Source organism: Sciurus vulgaris (assembly GCF_902686455.1).
Source record: "Sciurus vulgaris genome assembly, chromosome: 6".
Classification (NCBI taxonomy): domain Eukaryota; kingdom Metazoa; phylum Chordata; class Mammalia; order Rodentia; family Sciuridae; genus Sciurus; species Sciurus vulgaris.
In genome coordinates, this window is record NC_136466.1 from 61,505,330 (window position 1) to 61,529,190 (window position 23,861).

The 23,861-nt window shown below is 52.1% G+C and overlaps 1 protein-coding gene across 7 annotated transcripts in view; it reads right to left on the reverse strand.

Moving 5' to 3' along the window:
- The window catches only part of NDST1 (N-deacetylase and N-sulfotransferase 1), a 56,011-nt gene extending 32,935 nt beyond the window's left edge, over positions 1 to 23,076 (reverse strand). The window contains exons 1-3 of one of the 7 annotated variants that reach the window (XM_079145979.1): positions 22,929 to 23,076; positions 3,522 to 3,617; positions 432 to 511 (exon numbers count right to left, since the gene is read on the reverse strand). The gene's annotated coding sequence lies outside the window, so the exon portion shown is untranslated. Of the gene's footprint in view, positions 1 to 431; positions 512 to 1,192; positions 1,254 to 1,376; positions 1,560 to 3,521; positions 3,618 to 3,904; positions 4,271 to 22,928 lie in introns of those variants that run through there. The other 6 variants (XM_079145977.1, XM_079145976.1, XM_079145975.1 and 3 more) reach the window with 6 other exon arrangements.
- Positions 23,077 to 23,861: the final 785 nt, after the last annotated feature.

Genomic DNA, 23,861 nt, shown 5'->3' on the forward strand with positions numbered 1-23,861 from the left:
ACACCCCAAGCCACCCAGTTCCACCAGCCACCCTGACATGGCCTGCCCCACCCATCACGTCCAGCACAGGGAAGAAAATCCTTCACATTTGCTTCCCAGCTGTGCAGGAGTTTCTCCAGGGCAATTACACCCCTGGGAGGCCGAACCAGAAGCAAATCCTTTTCTCTATTGGAATCTGCCGCCTGCTGCATGCCCCACCCCCACCACCCCTGCAGTGCCGCCTGGCCAGGGGCCAAGCTGCCGCCTGTCAGTCACCCCACCACCACCAGCACTGCCACCAGCAGGGGATGTCAGTGGTCTGGCTCAGAATCACAGGGCCACAGAGAGCAAAGACCGCCCTGCAGTGGGCATTCGGGGACACTGAGGCCCAGAGAGGAAAGGGAAAGGACCCCTGGCATGGCACCAGCCAGGGTTATCGCACTCCCACCTACCTTGTCCCCTTTTGTCATCATTTCAACCCCTGCCCATCCTCCACCAAGGCCAGTCGCAGCTGGGAATCAGACTTTGCTCACTGTGGATTTCAAAAGTCCTGTTGAGCTCCTTTCTGCATGCCCCCATGCCATGCCCAGCTCAGCTGCTTCCCCACTGGAACACCTGCCCCCCAACTCCAGAAGAGCTTCCTCCTGGAAGAAGAGAAAGCCTCCTGCCACAGTAGGTGCTCTAGACCCATGCACCCTTCCCCTTTATGAATCTGCTCCAAGGAAAATGGGATCCTAATTAGAATAAGTTATACTCCATGTATATGTCAAAATACACTCTACTATCATGTATATCTACAAAGATTTAAAAAATAAAATAAATGAATCTGCTACAAGGACCCTCTAAGCTAAATGCATTACTAATAGTAATGCCCATTTCTAAGGCATTTTGTGTCTATAACACATGTTATTATTTCTTCCCTACAGTAGCATCATGACCTATCTCCCCCTCATTTCACAGATGAGGAACTGAGGCCCAGAGAAGCCCAGGGCACCAAGGAGTGGGTGACTGGGAAACTCAGCTAGAAGCCTGGGCCCCTCAGCTCCTGGCCCCTCTGTTCACCTGACACAGCAGGCGCCTGCCAGGTGCCCTGCACATCCCATTCTCTGCTCCCTTTGACTAGTTCCCTTTATGGTTTTGTTTTTATCCATTCTGTGTGTGTTAACCTCACAAGCAGCAGCTAATGATCCCTCCTGGAAGCAGCCCCACCAACCTGCATCCATCAAAGAGCACACACAGCACGAAGCACCGGCTCACTTCCTAGTTCTCACCTTGGGACTCTGTCTGGGTTCCCCGGCTGGCTGGGAAGGCCCAAGAGAAAAATCTTGAGAACTTAGACCCCACTTACTTGTTGAGAACCAGTCTTTCCTCCCACAGGGCCTGAGTTGAGAGCTTACCTTTGTACCCGCCCTGAAGAAAGGGTTTACCAGGCAAACAAACCAGAGGGCCTGGGGGAGGTGAGGGACAAGGCAGCCCAGGGCTGCTGCCCAGGACTAGCTCCCTCTAGTCCCACTGAGGCTCTCTGCAGGCCAACAGGAAAGGCTAGCTTGCCCACAACGCTTCTCCAAACAGGGCTCACCCACCCCTCAAGTCTGTCTAAGACAATCTGATCCACCCCCAATTTTTTATCTTAGGTTCTAATCACAGACATTCAAAAGGAAAAGAGCACTTCCTTACCAAGGTCACCTCCTTCGTTGACAGCAGCCAACATGGATTGAGCTCCTGCTCACTCCCTGAGGCTGAACTCACTTCCCTACACCCAAGTCTCACACCCTGAGAGGGTGCCACTGGGCACGCACTCCACAAACAAGGAAACTGAGGCTGAGAGAGGGTAAGTTACTGACTCAAAGCAGGGCTGCGCAGAGATGGAGTAGAGTGGCCCTCCCAGCCCGCCTTGGAGCCCCTGCAGGATCCTGCTGCCCACACTCCACAGCCCAGGGGACAGCCTCCTGTAGGTAGCCAGCCCAAGGACTGCTAAGGCAGCCTTTCTAGCAACAGTGAGCTTCACAGGCAGAGAAGGGCACCATGGTCTCCAGAAAAGTCCACACCTTCTCCTGCTCGGGAGCCCACATGCGAAAAGGGGGCTGCCTGCATGCCCCAGTCGGCAGCCTCCTCCCTCAAGAGGAGAGAGAGGAATCGAGGGTCACAGCAGGCAATCCCAGCTGCAGGACAACACAAGGGGCAATGGTGACCAGCATGCCTCACAGGCTTGGTGGAGTCAGGCCCCATACCAAGCACTTCCAATCACTGCCTCAGTTATTTGTCACTTATTTCCAATGAAGTAAAAATAACTTTGGACCTTGGGCTTCTCCCCGTCTGCCTCTTCCACATATCCTGCTCCAGGCTGCCAGGCATACCCTGAGAGATTCTGAGCAGTTTTACTAGGAGGCTAGTTCACGGATATGGGAGCTGAACTCTGTGGGCAATCCACATCAAAGTCCCCACCTCTAGGCTCTGAATATTCAAGAGTTGTAGATGAGAAGCTAGTGCCCCCCACCCACAGTGAGTCAGGCTCCCCCAACCCTGGAGGCCAGGAGTTAAGGACAGAGTGCTGGCAGAAAAGAGGAGGCATCTGAGTGCCTGTAACTCGCGCTGTGTCTCTGAGAAGTCCCTTCCCTTCTCTGAGCTTTTGCTTCCTCAACTACACAAAGAGGTATGTGGATTAGATCAGAAGTCTGTCACCTTTTTAGGATTACAGGACCTTTTGAGAAGCTAAGGATGGTTGCTAGCAGATTCTCTTCCCAGATACACATATTCAGATGGACCCACCCCAAGAGCCAAGTATGAACGTGGACACTCTGCAGGGGTGCCTTGTTCGGTCTAGACCATGAGAACCAGGGATTGCTCAGGGGAGCTGAGTCTTTGAAAAGCCCCAGTTCTCAAAGTCTACCCAAGACTGAAGTCACAAATGTTACATCCTAGCACTCTGGGGTTCACCACTCCAGCTTCCCCAGGGCCCTGAAGCAAACATTTAACTCTTGCACCTGTTGTCCTCAGGTGGATTCATGGATTTGTGGACTTGCCAAGCTGTCCTGAGAAGCTCCAAGAGAACCTGAGGCCTACCTTCTCATCCCCTAGCCTTCTCCTCCTCTTCCTTCAGCTATCTGTCCACTTCTGCAGATACAAAGTCCTTGTCACCATCAGCACACCACAGTCACTACCTTTTTCTTGGGGGGGTGGGGGCAGTGCCGGGGATTGAACCCAGGGCCTTGTGCATGCAAGGCAAGCACTCTACCAACAGAGCTACATCCCCAGCCTACTACCTGCCATTTTTTTAAATCATTACACACAGGCAATCTGCTCGTGGGGCAGCGCTGGGAGCTGCTTTTGATTCTGACTGTAGACAGAGCCATGCACCAGGCTCAGGGTGCCAGCCTGCATGCCCAGGCCCTCCTGCATGGGTACACACACACAATACATACACACGCATGTTCAGACACACAAGAAGGGCTAGACAGGGTGATGGACCAGGAACAGTAGTTGGAGAATCCAGGGAGACCAGCACAGTCCAGGGGAGCCAGGAAGAGAAGGACAAGACCCACCGGAGCTCCAGGAGTTCCAGATGCAGTGGCTTTGCTCCTCTGCACTTGGCTAGGTCCTCTCCATGGCTCCACACTCCTCACTTAGCACGGCTGCACCTAATCCCAGGGCCAGGACAAATGGCATTACTGTCAGTCCAGTCCCCTCCCTGGGAGGGAGGGAAGGAGGTGTCCCTGGGGCACTCTGAGCCACCAACCACATTCCCAGAACCCCCACCCTACCGCCTGCAACATCACCTCCCTTGCCAGGGCTGCCAACCCCTACCTCCTGGGCCTCAGAAAAAGAGGCCCTCTCCAAGTCTGTCCCAGCCCAGAGATCCCCAAAGCAGGCATGGGCCCACCTAGAGGTGCCCTCCATGGAAAAGGGGAAAAAGCATGTCACCAACCCTTATGCCAGTGAGCCCTCTTGTCTCTCTAAAGAAGCGGCAGTGAGGAACAGAAGGAGCCCTATTTGGCAAAAAGAATAACTGAGTTCCAGCTCTGCCTGGCTTCCCACGTGGCCTCAAGCAAGGTCCTTCCCCTCTAGGTCTATTTCCCCACCAGTCCTGAGAAGAAGAGGAAGACTGTTATCGCCTCTAGGAACCAGCTGGCAGTCACAGTGTCCGTGACATTGGCTTTTGGACCCTGCCCCCACCCGGCTGGTTGTCAGGCCCCTCCCATTGCCCGGCCCTGCAGAGGAGCAAGAAGGGTAACTGGCAAAGGTATGGACAGTGCTAGTCTTTCCCAGAGTCAAAATACTAGAGTTGAAAAAAGGACTTTTTTTCCCCTTTCCCATACACTTTTTCTGTCCACATTTTTTATTGGTTATTACAGTCGTACACAATGATGGGATTTGTTGATACGTATTCATACATGCACACGATACAACTATAAATTGCCAATACCACTCCCCAGCATTCCCCTCTCCCTCCCTCCCTGCCTCTGAAAAAGGACTTTAGAAGCCAAGGTCCAAAGAAGAGAAGCAACTCAGTCCTGGTCACACAATGAGCTAGAAAAAGGCAGGCCAGTCTGGGTTCACTTCTTGGCGGCAAGCACTTCTAAGTGTCCACTTTAAAATGTATTTGACTTCTCAGAGGACACCAAAGGACAGCACAAGATACCTCACTAAGGGCAGAATCTGAGGCCCCAAGAGCAGCAGTAGAACATAAAAGATGGTGTGTCCATACATATGGAGCCCTGGAAGGCTAAGCCAACCTCTCAACCTCTCATGTCCACCCCAGGAGGGTGGACTGAGGTCCTGCCAGCCACAGACAAATCCTAGGAACCTCTTGCAGGGATTAACAACCATGGACACCTCTTCAGAAGTCACCTGAAGCCCAGTAGGCAGTCCCAGCAGTGCAGACAGGGAGCTGACCCAAGAGGCCACCCCAAGACCTGCTGGCTCTGGAAAATGCCAAAGCCTTGGGAAAACTGAAAAGCCTCCAGGCAGGTGCCCAGAGCAGAGGAAGCCAGGTGGGCTGTGATGACAGAGGAAGGGAAAAGCTCTAGGTGCTTGGAGCCACGGAAGCCCCCTAATCTCCTGGAGGCCTGGTGGGCACAACACAGGGCCCGCTGAGTCCAAGGAGGCTTCACCCAGGGAACACATGAAAGCAGCCTGTCCTTCCACACTTGCTGGGGCTTGTCATCACAACAAGCTCCTGCTGACAATACTCCTGGATGAGAGGGGGCTCGGCACACTCACAGAAGGCACAGCTGGCAGGGGGAGGGGCGGGAGGTGGGACTGGTGGGTGGGAGGTCCTCGCTGTCTCTAGGACTCAGCCAGTTCAAGGTGGGAAACAGCACAAAAAGCAAAGTACCAGGTGACCTATTTCACACAGGTCCCCTTTAAAAAGGGGATCAGGGGCTTCTGTGAGACTCTATAAGGTGCCTCTAGGTATCCCCTAGGAATGAGTCCTAAATCAGGCACTAACCAAGGCGGGGCTCAAGTAAGGCTATTGAGGGGCCTCTACTCTCCACACACTGTCAGAGGGGTCCCTCCTGAGACCCAGATGCCCCTCCTGCCTTACCCTGGCCCCAGTCTTGGACTGATTCTTTACGGGCCTTGCTTTGTTTACCTGTAAATATGATCCTCCTAAGCCTGAGTTGGGTGATTCTGTAGAAAGCATAAGTGACCTCCACAGCAAGTCCTCAGAAATGGTGCAAGGCCACAGGTCCCCAACCTCCATAACCCCACAGCTCACCATGCTGCAGGTGGAAATCACACTGTGCAAGTACCCTGTACCACAAGGTGCTGGGTCCTTTGCTAACTGGTCTCCCCGACCCTAGCCTCATTTTACAAATGGATGTAATGGTTTGTGGAGGTGAAGCAACTTGCTCAAGTTCCCTGTTGGGCAATGCTCAGCTGAGATCTGAACTAGCATCTGTCTGGCTCTTAATCCCCACATTCCAAGGCATCCGCCACAGAGAACCCAAAACCCACCGGGCCTAGAAAGGCCATTGGGTCTTTGCACTGCCCACATTTTCTAAAATATAATGCTGTGGCTAATGTCAGGCAGTCAAAAGCAAGCAGGCAGGATGGGGAAGTCTGCGTGGGTGCTGGACATTTTGCAGACTGACCAGCCTGCAGCCAGCCAGTTGTCCAACACGTGGTTACCACGTCCTCATCACCGTCAGCATCTGCTACCATCTGCCATGTTTAAATCATCACACACATGCAAAGCTCTTTCACAGGCATTGCTCCGTTAGGGAAGGACAGCTTTATAAAAGCCCAAGCAAGAATTTCTTACCACTTTCTCAGGGGCAGAAAGTGGGGCTCCCAAGAGAATGAGTGACTTCCCATGAGGAATACAAGAAGGCAGTTTCTGCAAGTAAACTTAGAGCCCACTTCCTTTGCTTCCCTGTGCAGGGCTGGTCTACTCCAACCAGCCCAATGGCCCTGATGGGCCTTTGTAACAACAGTGACTACTTTTGAGAGCTCACTCCATGCCAGCACATCACATGTCACCTCAGTTACCTCTCCCAACATCCTGTAAATTTAGTATTGCTACTGCTTTCATCGAGCAGATGAAAGTGCTGAGGCTCAGAAAGATAGGCCATTATGCCCAGGGTCTCCAAGCCACGCAGGAGCAGAGCTGGCATTCAAATGTAAGGGTCTGGTTCCACAGCCTGAGACCTAACCCTCTATGCTGCATGGCTCTGCCTGGGAGGCTCCATCCCAAGCAGTCACTGGAAGGGGACGGGAGGCCAGACACATCAAATAATGTGAGTGCCCAGTAGGGTATGGCAAGATTACGATAACAGGAGGACAAACAAAGCTCTTGGGGAGTCCACAAGAGAAAGGCTGGTATAAACATCTGTCTGGGCAGCAGGCCAGGAGTCTGAGTAGGGACATGGGAATAGAAGGAGGTAAGATGTGAGGGGCAGGCCTTGTGAAGGCCTTGGTCTAGTGCCTTGCTCTCTCTGAACCTTGATTTAGCCAGGTGTGAAGGAAAGTCCTTGAAATATCTCCAGAGCCCGTATTATCCAAAGGACCCTTGGACCCTGGGAAAACAAGCAATGCCCAGTGACACCCTGGCTATGAGCCCCAGGGACTCTGAAATGTCCTTGGCTGTCCTGGTACAGCTCAACTGCTGGAAAACAGGCTTGCAGAAGCAAAGGGCTTGGCTGACATGCCTGGGCACCAGTGAAGTGTGGGTCCGGTCCTTAGGGGGCACATTCCACCCATTGTCAACCTCTTCATGGCTCCACTGGAGGAGGTACCACCCCGCCTGGACTCAGACCAGAAGCTGAGGTCACATCCAAGTGCCCAACGGAATGCCTCTCCAGGGCCTGCCCTGCCCCATCAGCCCTGTTCAGACCCATATGCTAACTTTTTTTTTTTTTTTTTGGAGTGGGGAGACTGCCTATGCTTCGCAGGCTGGTCTTGAACTTTGGGGCTTAAGCAATCCTCCTGCCCCAACCTCTGGAATAGCTGGGACTATGGACTTAAGCCATCATGCCTCACTCAAGAATCTTATATGCTACTAAGCCCCCTCAATGTCACTCACCCCTCAAAGACCCTCACTCACATTTCCCTAAGGCTCACCACTGGGATGGAGAGACAAGAAGTCCTAGGAAGCAATAAGGTAAATGACCACCTTCTTCCCCAATGGATCTATGCAAGTCAGAGGCTGCCATGTCAAGTCAATGCAGACCTTCAGCTAAGGAATGGGCAGAGAGTCCAACAGGGCCAGCCTCAGTTCTTACTCTGGAAGGTGGGAGGGCAAGGGACTTGCTAAAAGGACTCAGCCCCTTTAGCTCTGTACTCAGCTCTCATAGCTGCCCTGTCAAACCACACACCTAAAATATTCCTGCTCAATAACCTCCATGAGTCCCTCCACCAGCTGGACAAAGCCCCTTAAGCAGATGAACCACAGGAGTCATTGCCACAGCCTCTACTAACTAGATGTAATATGTCCCAGGGCCTCTGCTTCATGCTTTCTCTTTGTTTCTCATTTAACCATCACAGTAATTCTGTGAAATAGGTACTATGATTGGTCCATTTTTGTCAATGAGAAACTGAGGCTCAGAAAGGTTGTTACTTGCCCAGAGTCACAGCCACATGGCACTCATGCCTGACTGATTTCAAGTCCAGATTCCTAACAAGTGTATTATATCATTTCTCCAAATGTTCCCAGTCACCCTTAGACTTCTGAAGCCAGCTCAACACTTTTATACACAGGAGGGTAAACCAGGCACAGAGCTCTCTTTGTTGGTATTAGAGCCTAGATGAAGACTAAGGCCTCCAGCCTCCCCTTCCACCTCCGCCAGTTCCACCCCAGAAGGAACTCCCACTTAGGAGACATGCCAGATGGGAAGGTTGGGATCTCCATCATGACAAGTCCCCTCTGTCAAGAAGGAAGAGAAAAATGGGAGAAGGTTTGCAGAGAGGGAGAACATCATGAAGGAGCCAGGAAACATGTGTTCTGGTAGAGCAATCTCAAAGCTGGGGCATCCCTAACCCCTGACAGCAACAGGGGCATGCAGGCCCCAAGACCCATTTATACCCATGGGACTCCCCAACAGCATGAGACCAAATCTAACACAGTTGACCACCACTTCTCTCCCCAAACCTACTTGTCCTGCAGCCTTCCCTGTCTCAGTAAATGACAACACCATCTTTTTAGTTCCTCCAGTCAGAATCCTAGTAGTCAACACTCTCTCCTCTCATACCCCACAGCTAATCCCTCAGCAAATCCTGTCAGCAAAATGAGTCCAGAGCTTGACCTCTGACGCCCACCCCTCCACAGCCCACCACCCAGCTACCTTCCTCTTTCATCTGCATGATCACAGCTGGGTGGCCTTCAACCCCCACCAATCTTCCCCCATCCTCCAGTGTCTTCACACAGTCGTCCATACCACCCCTCTTAAATATAGGGCGAAGCTAGGCCCAGTGGTGCACACCTGTAATCCCAGAGACCAGGGAGGCTGAGGCAGGAGGATCCCAAATTTAAGGCCAGTCTTGACAATTTTGTGAGACCTATCTCAAAATAAAAAAAAAATGAAATGGGCTGGGGATGTAGCTAAGTGGTAAAGTACCCCTGGGTTCAATTCCCATTATCACAATAAAAAAATATATATAGGGCAAAGCAATCATTTCTCAACCCCAAGACTCCAGCACTTTCCCCTTCACTCAAAATTAAAAGAGCAAAGTTCTGTGGGCCAAGAAGCACAACCCTATCTGCCCCCGTCACTCATTCTCTGCCCTGTCACCCTAGCCTCCTGGCTATTCTTGCTTTGTTTTGTTTGGTACCAGGGATTGAACCCAGGACACTCAACCACTGAGCCACATCCCAGCCCTTTTTATATTTTATTTAGAGACAGGGTCCCACTAAATTGCTTAGAGCCTTGCTAAGTTGCTGAAGCTGGCTTTGAACTCACAGTCCTCCTGCCTCAGCCTCCCGAGCCACTGGGATTACAGGCATGTGCCACCATGCCTGGCCTCCTGGCTGTTCTTTACCCATGCTCAGCACCCTCCTGTCTCACAGCCTTAGTACAACTGCTCCCCTCCCAGATGCTCTTCCCCAGGTTTCCTATGGCTCCCCACTTCCCTTCTGGAGTCTGCAGTCCCCTTGCTGGAGACACCCACATGGCATCACAGAGATGTGCCTTCAAATCATACTTTCTATCCCCAAGCCAACTTGATCTTTCTTTCAGGCACTTCTTACCACCTGGACATTATATGTATTTGGTAGTTTGTTGAGTCCACCCCACTAGTAACCCCACATTCAAAACAGGGACTTGGTCTGTTTTGTTCATCACTGTATCACAGCTCCTAGAAAAGGGCTGGGAACAAAGTAGATATATAATAAAAATGTGTTAAATGAAGGACTCATTTGGACACACTTTTTAGTCTCTGCAGCCCCCAGGAGACCAGGAGGCTGATACCATACCTGTGCCAAGTAAAACCCTGAGGGGTTTCACACTACCAAATCCTGGGCAAAGACCAGATCCCAGAGCTGCTCTGGGAGTGACCATGTGGATCAACGGATAAGACTTTACATCTGTCCCTGACTGGTGCCTCTGTACATCTTTTAGTCACTGAGCAAGAACTTCTGGGTCCTAACGGGAGCAAGACCGGGGCTGTCGTTGGCCTCCCTCATGGCCCATCAGCACGGCCCCATGCTCCCAGCAAGTGAGAAGGAGGAAGGAGGCCCAGCTCCACGCCTGCCCTGTTCCTGTCGTTAGCTGGAAGACTGTCAGAAGGAAGCTTTGTTCTCAGAAGAAACAGCAAGAAGCTAGTGCCAGGCGGAAGTGGGCAGAGACAGCTGGCCCATCAGAGTTCAAGGAAAACCAAAAAAGTGGGATGGAGGATGTGAGAAGGGTCATTTGTGCACTCAACCGGTTTCATGCCTCCAGGGTGCTGTGACCACGGTTCACTTTCCAGGACCTGGCTTCTAGGAGCTCATAGGTAATCAGATGATTGTCCTAGCTGGGTGATCTGCACTAACCTGCAGAAGCAGAGGGGATATTATCAGAAGATCTGGGGCTCCAGTTAAGCTGTCCACTCACGTGTGACATTAGGAAAGTCTCCTCCATATGCCTCAGTTTACCCAGCTATAAATGGCCTATTCAGGCTTGCATCTGATGTCTCAGCCTATATGTCACAAGACCAACCGTGGGTGATCCTCAGCCTATGGACAGGTCACTGGCCACCCAGACTCTGCCCTCCCTATAGGGCCCTGCACCAGAGGCACAGCACCTGCCTGCTCCAACCCAGTTTTCCAGCCTGCCTATCACAGCACTCTCCTGAGTGGTTGCCTGATGTGACTGAAACACTGTGGGCATGGCCACAGTAGAAGCAGGCCTCCTCATCCCACCCAACACACACCTGCCTGATGTTCTCTGTGTTACCCTCTCTAGGGTAGCTCACGAGGCACAGAGACTGGGAGAAGCCCAGCATGCTGGTGTAAAGGATGAATGAGCAGCCCAGAGAAAGAAAGCGGCATGTGGAAATCAGCAGGCATGACTGTCACCTGCAGTCTTCCCTAGCAGCCCTGAGCTCCATGCACTAAGATATGATCCTGAAGGTATGCTCTAAAGACCCCCAGTCTGGATCTTCTGAGAAGAGGAAACAGGATCCCAGACAGAAGGAACTGGAGCAGGGGACAAGGGTGAGGGGAGTGCAGAGATCTGCATGCATTTTTTGCAAACTTCACGGGTTCTTCTTATACCCAGACTATTGCAACCTCTCAGCTAAGACCTCTTCCAGGAGGAGACATCTTAGCTGGCCTTGAGAATTTCTTTTGAGTGGAAAAACAGAGGGACAAAGGAGCTGATGGACAAAGTAACATGCTCAAGAAGGAGCATGAAGCAGACAAAGGGGTAGCAGTGCAAACACCTGAACCCTCCACCCAGGAAGCAGAAGTTTGCACCCCCATGAATGGTGGGCCATTCCTTCCCCAAACTCCCCCAAGCTCCTGTGGGTGTGAGTGAGGGGGAGCACAGCAGGCGAAGGGCTCCTCTCCTGTGTGGGCTGTCATCTGCAGCTTAAGACGCTGCCTGGGTCAGTAGCTACTCAGTGGCTCTGCAGCCAGAGCTTATCTGGGGGGAGGATTCCAGGGCCACAGGGTAGGATGACCCAGAGCCTCTATCAAATGGAACCCTGACCACTGGCAGGGACACACCACTGCCACGCTTTCCTTCCCATAAGAAATGCTTATTATGCTCCTGCTGTGTACAAAGTCCTGAGCCTAAGCACAGTGCTTTGAAGAGCACACAGATGAGGCAGCACCACCACCACTCACCAACAGCTCCCAAGGAGACAGATAAGGCCACACACCACTACAACACAGGAGGGAAAGTCATCATGCCTTAAGGACAGGTCAGCAAACTCAGATGCCTCCAGGGACCACAAAGATCATAGAAGTACATGAAGCAGCTGGCCAGGAATGGGGTACTGGCCACTGGAGAAAGTAGGCTCAAGGTTTTTCAATCTTCCAAATTTTGAAGTAAAGCCCAAAGTATGGGTTTTGATGTAAAATCTCTTGGCAATTCACTCAATATTTGGCATGAACCAAACAAAATCTCCCCCTGGGGCAGATGTAGCCTGCCAGTTGTGACCTCTGTTTTCTTAAAAGGGACAGAGAACACACTGTGGAGCTTAGCAGAGGCCCGTGTCCCTGCAGCTGAGGTAGCAAGGAAGGCTTCCTGGGGGAGGAATGGGGAGGCTCTCCACGGAGGGAGTCCTGTAGGAGTTGGGCTTACATTGCCACTGGAACCACCAGATCTCATGCAGAAGCTGCCTGGCAGGCCACAGCAGGGACCCAAGACACTTAGGCAGCCTGCCTCCCCACCCTCCCAAAAGAGGAGTGCCTATCAGTGTCCCTACAGCTAACACGGAAGCATCAGCTCTGTTCTGCCCCAGGTGGTGGGAGGAGGGGCCATAGGCCCAGCAAACCTTGGGGACTAAATCTATCAGTGGCAGACTAGCGGGGGTCCGATTTCAAACCTGAAGCCTGAGGAAGGCCAGTGAACAACAGCTCCGTGGGGGAAGGGAGAGAAAGAGACAATGGAGGGACAAAATGAAGCTGAGAATGTGTCCTGCCTGGCCAGGGCCCTGTTGTTACATAACCCTGCCTCAGGACAAAGCCAGGGAGGGCCTGGGCAGGGAGTCCCAGAATGTGGAGAGGGATGCCCTCCCTCCCCTGCCTACCACTGCCCTCCAACCTTGCCCTGCTGCTCCCAGAAAGCCCAACAGGGAGTGCAGAACTGAGGAGGGGACCAAGACTCCAAGAAAGGAACTTACAGGGTCACATCGCAACTGAGCAGTGAGAGCAACACCAAGAGCAAACTCTCACTCTTTCACCAAGGGATTACTTTGTACCAGGCACTGGAGGAAGTCCTTTACATACACTATCTTATTTAAAAGTCCAATGATAACATCATGAGATAAACATCCTTATTACTGCTATTTTCCACACTAAGAAACTGAAGCACAGGCAAGTTAACTCACCCAAGGTCAGCGGTAAGTGGGGAGCTGTCTTAGAACCGGGCAGCCGCCTCTACGACCATGCTGACACATGGTGCTACACTGCCACTAGGCTGCTTTCTGCCTGCACCCCACCATGGCCTCAGTGTCTCAAGTCTGCAGGGCATGTGGCCTCTGCCCTCCCACTGGCATTCACAGAGACACTCAGTCTTTTGCAAACCCAATGAAACTGACAAGATTGTTTCTTAAGAAAAGAATGTATGAAAATGACAACAAAATGTACCTGATTTCAGGGGCTCACAGACCCTGCATTGGTGGGAGGGTGAGTCAAGACCACGCAGTACTTGAGACAGGAGGTGGCAGAGGGAAAGGAGGCACCCAGGCCCTTTGGGCCCCTCCTATCTGCAAATTCAGAGCCCTTCCTCTACAGGCGTGGGCACGAATCGGGCTCAGGGCCTACTCATCCCTTCAGGACTGGGAGAACAGAATGAATCACAGCACACAATGGCCTGCTCCTCTGTACCCACTGGGTGTGACTCATAGCTCCCAGCTGCTGGGCAGACGGAGCACAGCTGGGCCCAGCATCTGGACAGGGGTGGCATCACCAGGCACACCATCCAGCCTTTTCCCCACCCCTGGGCCACCTTGCTGCAGACCAGACACATTCTTACCCCAACCCTGGTAGTAAGGAGCATTTCCAAGGGCTCCCTCCTCCCAAGGGCTCCCTGCCCAATCCCCACACCAGCAGGAGCCCTGGGGTGGTAAGTCAAAACAGAAAGCCACTTGCAGGGTGCAGGAAGACCCAGGTTCTAAGCCAAGGACTCTGCTGCCCCTCTATGTCACAGTGTAAGCCCCTCCCACCTCAACCTCCATTTCACCAACTATAAAATGGGAAGACTTTCCAACAGAGTCCTGCTCAGAGTCCACAACCCTGAGGCTATCAACAACAGCACCTGACAACTTCACAGAGCTCTGAGATCCTGCTTTAGCAAGTTACATAAACATCCTTTAGAGAAACAAAAGTCAAACCTAAAGACTCTACTTTTTTTTAAGGATATCAAGAAGTCCTTTTTATAGTCCAGCTTCCCCCATCCCAACTCCATTGTTCCAAATATCCTCTTAGGACCTAGAAAATACATTTGGTTTCCGTCTAGGATTTGGGCTTGGTGTTCTTCCTCTTTGAAGCTGCCCTGCCCCGCGTTGGCAGCCTTCTCACAGGACACCCCAGCAGCGTCCTGAGCCACCCTGAGGGCTACAGCTACCCAGTCTGCCAAATACAGAGTGGGGTACGGAGAGTTTTGGGAAGCAAACCCTTCCCTGCTCGGGACAAAGACAATTCTGTGTTCTGATCCCAACAGTGACTCGGACATTCTGCACAGAGTGAGCGAGTCCCTGCTCCTCTCTGGGCCTTAGTGCCCAGAATGAGATGGAAGGATCCTTACACTGTCAGGGACTCCTGCGGAGTACCTTGGGGACACTAAGGCAGAAAAGAACAGTAGAAGAGATGATAGACTCTGCTCCTAACTCTCCCACACTCTTCTGCTAGAACCAGAGGAGACCTACTTCAACCTCTCTGATTTCATCTCTCACCCTAACTGTGGATCTTGAACTCAACACTGAATCTGAGCCTCAGATGGCCCATCCACAAAACAAAGAGGATAACAATGTCTATAGGATAGGCCCCAAGTAACCCAAAAAGTCCCATCAGCCCTTCTCTAAAGCCTCACTCACTCATTTGATAGGATACATGTTTGGGGACATCTTTAGAAAATCATTTAAGTTATGCTACATAAACACTGTAAGACAGTTCCCAACTGCCAATGAGATCATGCTTCTAAGCACCTCTATAGAATTCTATAGAATTGTTAGATCTAGCCCTTTACAGCTAAATGGTCTAGGTATTTTCATCTATAAAATAGAGATAATAATAATTCCTACCTAACTTATAGGATTATTCTTGGAATTACTCCAGAGTAAGTAACATGGAAGTACCTAACAAGCAATGATAAGCTGTCAATAAATGTGAGCAGCAATTTATGATCATCACTGTTTCAATTAATGAGATGCTTAAAACCACTGGCCTGGTGATGGTTCAGGTACCTTAGCCTTCTCAGTCCACATCTAATTACTACAGCCACTCATGTGCATGTCCACGTGTGCACATACACGAGCACACACCATTATCTAAGGCAGAACCTATACTCTCTGCCTGGAACCTATACTCTCCGCCCTGGAACACAGCTGGCTTGTTTCTAGCACCCACTCTTGTCATCCACCCTTATCACCTACGAAACTCCCTGCTCTTCCAGTTCCCCAATCCTGTCTTTCTCAAGTTGCCCAGTACTATCTCCTATCATCTCATTGGGATTTGCCTGTACCACTTCCATGTCACAGATTGTTTCCTGGGAATAGGGAGATAGTCCAAGATGGTGGTTCCTTGAAAAAGATAAAGAGAAACGGGGCTTTATTCTGTATCCACCGCTTTTTTTTGTGGGGGGTAGGTGGTAACCAGAGATTGAACCCAAGAGTGCTCAACCACTGAGCCACATTCCCAGTCCTTTTTGTATTTTATTTAGAGACAGGGTCTCACTGAGTTACTTAGGGCCTGGCTAATTTGCTAAGGCTGGCTTTGAACTTGAGATCCTCCTAACTCAGCCTCCAGAGCCACTAAGATTACAGGCATGCGCCACCGTGCCCAGCTCATCCCTCACATTTGCTAGGTATCTGAATATGCTGAAAGTTGAAGAGTCTGAGAAAAAAGGCATTGATTTTTAAAATTTTATTTTATGACAACCCAGTGGTTCACAAACTTTAGCATGCATCAGAATCACTTGAAGGGCATTTTAAACACAGACTGCTGGGCCCCACCCACCAGAGTATCTGATTCAGTAGGTCTGGGGTAGGGCCAGATGATTTATTTGCACTTCTAACAAGTTCCCAGATGATGCTGATGCTGCTGATCCACAACCCAACTTTGAGAACTGCTGACTTAACCTGCAGGTAAAGCAGGGTGAGTAGACAACGCTTCCACTCCTGTACAAGCAGGTGTAAGGAGGAAGGGCATGCAGGCAGAGGGTGCAGCATGAATAAAGGCCCTGCCATGACAACGCTCGATTCTCCTCACCTGGCCTCTGCCTGGGCAGGTAGCTCTATGTGCAAGGCTAGGGGAGCAAAGCAGAGGTGTCTGCCGCTCAGCAATGACTACAGAAACCTCCACCCACCACCACCTGGGACCTGCCCAGACAAGCCAATCCTTGGCCAGCCCGGGGATGCTGAGAATTCAAGCCCTCCCTCATGGCACCAGACCACAGGTCTCAACGAGACCAGAATCCCCACCACATCTAAATCGCATGAGCTCCAAGATTCTGCTCCCACCTCCAGAAACAGGGAGTTCAGTCCCTCCAGACACAGCCCCAACATCTTGGCCTGCTGTGATATTTTTGTTGTTATTTCCTTACTACAGAGTTGGAGTCAGTCTCCCCTGACACATCCATGAATTGGATCTGCCTCCCAGTGCCTCCTGGAACCAGGGGTAGGCCATAGCAGCCCCTCAGAAATCAGAGACCCTGGATGTAACCCCCTGAGTCTAAACTTCTCCAGGTTGAGTCAGCCACCTCTCTAAGCCACCTCTCTAAGCTGCCACATCTGTTAAAAAAAGGGAGTGGTAACAGTACCTATCTCTTACTGCTGCTGTGAAGGTTACATGAGCTCCTCAATCAAGACTAACAGCATTAGAGGGAAATATGTAGAACTATATCTCTCTATATACAGCCTTGATTATAATTCTGATAAGACAGTTGGAAATGTATTCAGAAGTATGCCAGAAATGTAATAAAAGATCATACCTGGAAAAAAAAAAAAAAAAAGACTAACAATACCAGGTTGAGGAAATAGCTCCGAGGTAGACTGCTTGCTTAGCATGTGTGAAGCCCTGGGTTTATCCCTAGAACTACAAAAACAAAACAAAATAACTACAGCAACAAATTCTAGCCACAACAATAACTAACCTGAATTAAAGTGTAGTCAAGCATCTTCCCTGCCTTATCTTTCTAAATGCTGCAAAATGGGAGACAATCATTATCTCTTTTGTGCAGATGAAGAACTAAACTGTTTGCCCAAGGTCTTACAAGCAGAAAGAAGCCCAAGAGGGGCAAGACCCTAGCCTGTCTGGCTCTGAGTTTCACTTCCATCCTTGGCTCTGTCTGGATCTCCTGGTCACCATTCCAAGATCAAGCCCAGATCACCTTTCCCTGACACCATCTACTTGTCCTTCCCAGGCACAGGGAGGCTGGGCAGAAGGATTCACAAAGTTCCAACCCATAGCCCATAGATTATTAAGATGGGTCCTTGATGATGAGGGTAGCCACAGGGCTACCAGCCTAACTCATCTGGTGCAAGCTTAGACACCACTCACCCTGGTCACCAGGAAGGAAACTGAGCCCATAGAACTGGAACATCTTGACAGAAACATAACAAGGGAGAAAATCTTGCCAGGCTGCCTGGATGTGCCCAGTAGCTACTGCAAGTCATGCACCTGCCCTCTCTTTCCAAGTCTCAGTTTCCTCATCAGCACAAGACTTCTCTGGCCATTAGGCAGAAAATTCAGAATTTGCCCTGTCCCTGCCACACTTTTTTAACTAGATCTTGAACCAAGGGGCACTATACCACTGAGCTACATCCCTTGTCCTTTTTATTATTTATTTTGAGACAGAGTCCCACTAGGTGGCTGAGACTAGCCTCAAATTTGTGATCTTCCTGCCTCAGCCTCCTGAGTTACTGGGATTACAGGCATGTGCCACCATGCCCAGCCCCACCACACTTTAATCATGCATGAATTTCTGGACGCTGTTCCTGTCTCCAGATCTTCCTCAGATGCTAGAGATTCTTCCCTCTATCCCTAAAAGGACAGATCACTTGCTAGCCATAAACAACAGAAACCACTGTGATCTAGGAACAGTCCCTACATACTGAACTCTTACCATGTCTCAGCCTCCCTGCCAAAACAGGACTACTACTAACCCCATTTTACAGCTGAGGAAACCAATGCCCAAGGAGATTTAGGTATTCTGCCCTACATCACACAGCTAACAGTGACAGAACTGGGATTTGAACCCAGGACTCTGTACTCCACACTCCAATGCCGACAACCTCCTCTGGAAATAAGTCACATGCAGCCCCTGCCTCTGGAGCACAGAGTCTAGAAGAGATGAGAAATAGCACTTGAAGGATTCAGGGTTCAAAGCCAGGAGTGGAAGGGACCCATGAGAGGTCCATTCTGCATGCAGGTTCTACGCATGTAAAGAAGAGTGCAGGCAAGGCCAGCACTGGAAAATCACGAGTGACTGCATGGAAGAAGTGACACCAGAGTCATGCACAATCTAGGAGAATTTGGGGGTGGGTGAGGGGAAATGAGGGGGTGCAGTCGCCTCACCCTGAGCAGAGATGTAAAGGCAAGAAGAGACAGGGCACAACCAGGGAGGGGAAGAAGCAGAATCGTGAGGGTTGAGGGGATAGGACATTAGGTGCTGCCTTCACATACTGGACCACCTGTAAACCTGGCCCTCAAATAAACAAACATTCATTTGTCATGCACTACTTAGGTTTAAATTCACCCAACCTATAACAAAAACAAGGCAGGTACTCCCCCCCGCAAAAAAAAAAAAAAAAAGCCAGAAGGCAACTTAGCACAAAGCCTTCTCAATCTGGAAAAGAGCTTTGATGGCAGACTGGTTCTGTCCCTGAGACCACACAATCCAAAACCTGTCCACCCCTTCCACTGAGCTCTAAATCTCCAAGACCCAAGTTGACTGAACTGAGCTTTGTAACAGCCCCATAGGCAAGAAAGACACCTTTGCTGGTGACCCCTGGAGACCAAGAGACCCTCCTTTCACCTCTACTACAGGGAAAGTGGGGGGCAGCCCTGTCATCACACCCCCCACTTCTCCCTTTCAAACCCACGAACCCATACTGATGCAGCCTAATTCGTGATTCAGCCTTATCTACTCATAGTTGAGGACAGAGAAACCGACTCCATTTCACATGAACACAAACGCAGAAGGTTCAAGTCCTCTGTGAAACCGGTCTTCAGCAGCCCAGGACCTGGCCGCTGCTCCAGACGTCCCGAGGGGTTGAGAGCATTCCAAGACACAGGACTCTTCCCAGGCAGAGCTCTGCAGGCGGGTGGGTATGGAACTTCCCAAGTCCTGCGGGAAGGCCAGCTCCAAAAGCCATGAGAAAAGCAGGGGCTGGAAGTGGGTGGAGCACCACCCAGATGCTACATTCTTGGGTGAAAAGGGAACTGAGAGCAGTCACCCAGGGCTGACCCTACTGTGCCTCCTCCTGCACCCTTACTAGCTCTCCAGTCTCTCCACCCCAATGGGGCCCACACCTCCAACCCAAGTAGTTTGCTCCTAAGTGAGATTTCCTTGGCCTGTCATTTTGGTACTGTCTCTGTCCTCAAAAGGACAAGACAATACCCTTCACCCACAGTGAGCCTTTCAGGGATTTGAAAGCAGTGATGCTGCTTCTTAAGGGTCCTTCCCCAACCTTAGGCCACCTGTGATGACCCCAATCCCGAAGGCAGCTACAAAATCCTGCAGTATCCCTCCTCCCTCTCAGTCCCACTGCCTGAGTTGGACTATGGTCAGCTCTCTGCTAGTCCATGATGAGCATCTATGGGCTGGTCTCAACCCAGCCACCATCTTTGGTCAAATAACCCCTGAGAAAAACAACACAAAGGGTGCAAACAGATCAAGCATGGGTTCAAATTCCAGTTCTATAAGTGACTCCACCCCTCCGAGACTCCATTTCCCCATCTGAAATTAGGGCGGGGGTGGGTTACCAGCAGCAGCAGCAGCTACTTTGCAGGGTATTGTGAGACTTCAATGGGGTGTCTGTGAAGAGTCTGGCATAGCGCCTGACACAAGGCACAGTAACAGGCAGCGACTCAACGAGCTGCTTACAACCCTCTGTCCTCTCTGTCAGTTATAGAATAAAACTCCGAAGCAGGACGCTGCAGGCTCCCCACAATCCAATCTTGTCCCCATTGCCCCTTCCCACAGTCTGCAGCATCACAAACATGTCCTCTTTCAGGAACAATCACAGAACTTTCCCTTCCACTGACCTTACAGAGCCTGTCTATCACTAATCACAATCACATTCTGCCTGATAACCATCACCTGGATCCTCCTGCCTCCCCCATCAGACCAGGAGCCTCTCCAGTCAAAATCTAGCAGCACCTCACCCCATTGCATGTCCCCTGTCATACTGGTCACAGACATTTTCCATACATATTTAACAAATTACTCTAATGTTCCATTTCAAGTCAAGAATGTCCAAGTCCTCCAAACAGTCCAGATATTTCAAGTTATACTCAAAACCAAATTCCAATCCAGTAGAAGTCTGCCCAGTCTCTAGAGACTTGCAGGCCTGGCTTTGGTCCCAAAGTATGGATATGTGGCCCAAAGCATTGGGCTAGCAGATCCCAAGCCCAGGGCAGAGAGAGCTTCAGGCTGCTGAGACCACAGCCCATTTCTAAGTTTCTAAGACGCAGTTTCTCAGCTGGCTCCTAAGCCAACCCTCCCTAGGATTTCTCATTCTCAACCACATGCTCAATCTATGATTGCAAAACTGTTGCCCTTGTGTCAAGAGGTTTACTACCCATCTCTCTTGCTTGCTGACTCCCTTCCTTCTCCTGTTGACTTTCCCAGAGGCCTCTCCTCCTACTCTGCCCACATTGACAAGAACAGTCTGACACATGACAAGGGACAGCCCCAGCACTCAGGACCCCTTTCACTCTACCACTCAGTTTGCCACTTGCCTGAGCCCTCTCAATATCCAGCTAAGGAGTGGAATTTCCACTCCTGTTCCTACAAACAGGAAGTGAACTGTCAACCCAGGAGGGCTCCCTATTCCCAGGGTCCAAGAAAAGCCTACAAACCATGCAAATTTCACACACTCCACTGCAGCAGCCCTCGAAGCTGTTAGGGTATAATGCACAAACTTTCCTCCCTCAAGAACTTCTTTCATCATCTACCTTACCCTTTCCTTCACTCCCAGGTTTTAATGGCATTTTGTCATTTTCATTTATCATTTTTTAAATAATTAAAGCCCCCAATCAGAGATTGATTAGTAATCATGAGATGCCACCCCACCAAAAGATGGGACTAGTCCTGGGTGGGAAAGCCAGTGTACTCTGAGTCACCCCACACATTCACTCTACGGAATATTTCCCAAGGGCCTACAGGGGGCCCAACACTGTGCTGGCTAGGCGAGGAACCTGTAAACACATGTATTTTCCACTAGGATTCTGCAACCTTGACACTGGCTCAAAGTCCATCTCCTATTACTAGCCTCAAGGACCTTCAGGTCTAGAGCACACAGACTGGTCCCTTAGTGATGAGGACCCTACTGTCACAAGGGCCATGTCACACAAGAATACATTTGGGATATAAATCCCTTGGTCTCAGGTCTCTCATCTGCCTAAAGGCTCCATTTCTGGGCTCTATTTCTGCCCCCTGCTGATCTGAAAGTGACAGGGTCTGAATGGAGATGAAAGGCTCTGCCATCCCCAGGGTGCTGGGGAAAGGTCTGTTGACAAAGCCCCAGCTGTCCCCAGTCAGAGTCAAGGAGACCAGCTCCTCCCTACACCACCCACATGGGTAGATCACTCCTGCTACCCCACCAACCCAGCCAGCAACAAAACTTGGACCATCAAGGAGCTCCAGGCCCAGTCTCCAAATGACCTCCCTCCTGCTCCAGCTGGCCACACTAACAAGAGCCAGCGCACAAGACCTCACCCTGTCAAGTGCCAGACAGAAGGGAGCATCACTCTGGGGTAAGGGTGATGGGGGAGGAGGGGCAGGAGTTCACACCATTTAAACTGAAAATGAAACTGAGCACCATCACAGCAAGACCTTGCAAAGACCTGAAGCTGAGACAGGGCTGTGAGAGGGGGTCAAATCCCTGGCTGCACTTCCTACCTGTGCACCTTTACCATTCTGTGCCTCAGTTTCCCCCTCTCTAAAATGTAGCTAATAGTAATGTGGGCGAAATAAGTGAGACAATCTATGTAAAACAATTAATTAGCCCAGAGTCTGGCACAGAGTAAACATGCAATAAATACTTGTTGAATATAAGCATGCCAACATTTACTGAGGGACCAGACTCATCTCATCCTCACTCTGGCAGACACTTTATTTTTCCCCTTTTATAGGTGAGGAAACTGAGGTTAGGGAAAGGTAAGGAATCTGCACAGGCCACATAGCTGAAGGGACAAACCACCCAGGTCTGTGTGACCCTCAGACCAAGGGGCAGTACTGCCTCAGGACATTCCCAAAGCTCTCCTGGAGGCATGGGGAAGACAGACAATGGGGCGTGAGAGGGGTGGTGCTATGTATCCTCGGAGCCTGGCACGGTTCCTGGCACTAAAGAGCCAGGTGGCGATTCCTCTGATTCCTGGCAGGTCCCAGAGCCCAAGCGTCCTACGGACGTCCCCTCCCCGCTTCTGTCCCAGGGCATTAAAGACAGTGTTCAAAGGGGGAGACTGCTGGCTCCGCAGAACCTGAGGGAGGAGGGAAGTTAAAGACCAGGCCGCTCAGAGCCCAGAGAAAACCGGTCCGGCTGCCTAACCCTTCCCGAAGCCGGGACCCGGCCTCTAACCCCCTCCCTTGCTAGACAAAAGTTTCCCCTGTTCGGGAGCAGGGAGGGGGAGGGGGCATTCCTCGTGAGTGACATTATCCGTGACCTACAGCTGCCGCGCTGCCCTCGCCCGCACCCCGGCCTGCCCCCGGCCCCCGAGCGGCCCCCGAGCGGCCCCCCACCCCTTTGTCCTCCCACCCCCGCGCGCGGGGCCCGGCAGACTCCACCCGCCCGCCCGGCGCCCGCGCGTACCAAACTTGCGCCGGCTGCAGCTTGGGCCCCGCGCGGCCTGCAAACCCGGTTCGGGCCCCGCCGGCTCGGCGACAGGGGACTGGCCGGCCCCGGCCCTCCCGGCCTCTTACCTGCTACGGCTGGGGCGCCACCAGGGGAAGGGACACTCCTGGCCCGGCGCCGCGCGCCGGGATACCCGGGGCGATGCGTGAGCCGCTGGGCTCCGGCCCGGGCCGGGTTAACCCCTTCGCGGCTGCCTCCCGCCGCTCCCACCCCAGCTCCACGCCGCAGCCGCCGCCGCCGCCCGCTCCGCCTCCCGCTTGCCCTCCTCCCCACCCCTCCCGCCCGGTGCCCAGCCCCCAGTCCCGGCCGGGCACTGCGCCTGGGGCAGCTCGCAGCCTCCCCGGATCCCGCGGCGGGGAGGGGGCTCTCCCTGAAGACTGGAAGTTGGGGCGCGCTGCCCCACCCGCTCAGGCCTGAAGAGCACAGAGGGGTTCCCCGCGCGCCCAGGGCTCCTCGGCCCGTCTCCCATTAAAGCCCTCCAGCCCCGCGCCTACCTTCCGAATCGCTGCCGCTGCGAGCGGGGTTCGATCCGGCGGTGGCGAGTGGGTGCGGGTTGGAGATCCGCTGCGGAGGCCCGGGCAGCCGGCGGGCGTGCGGCGAGCGCCCCGGGGCGGGGGCGGGGGCCGGGGCGGTACCGGGCACTGCTATCGGAGCTGGATTTCTCGGCTTCCACCCGGATTCTCCCTCGGCTCTCCCGGCCGATTCGGTGCTGCTCGGCGACCACGTGACGCGAGCTGCCTTTGACCCCTGTCTTGGAACGGGTAGGGGGCGGGGGCCAGAGTGGGGTGTCAGATGCGGGACCCACGAGGGCCGGGCGGCTGCCGAAGGTCCGGGAGTGATGACCCCGGAGAAACAAAGCCCAAGGGAAACCAACAAGTTATTTGGGGTCAGACAGGGAACAGCACTGGGGGTCGGGAAAGGCGGCAGAGAGAACGGGGAGACAAAGACCCATGCCCGCGGCGCCTTGGAGGGCCTTAGGAGCGCCCAGGCTGGCCCACTGG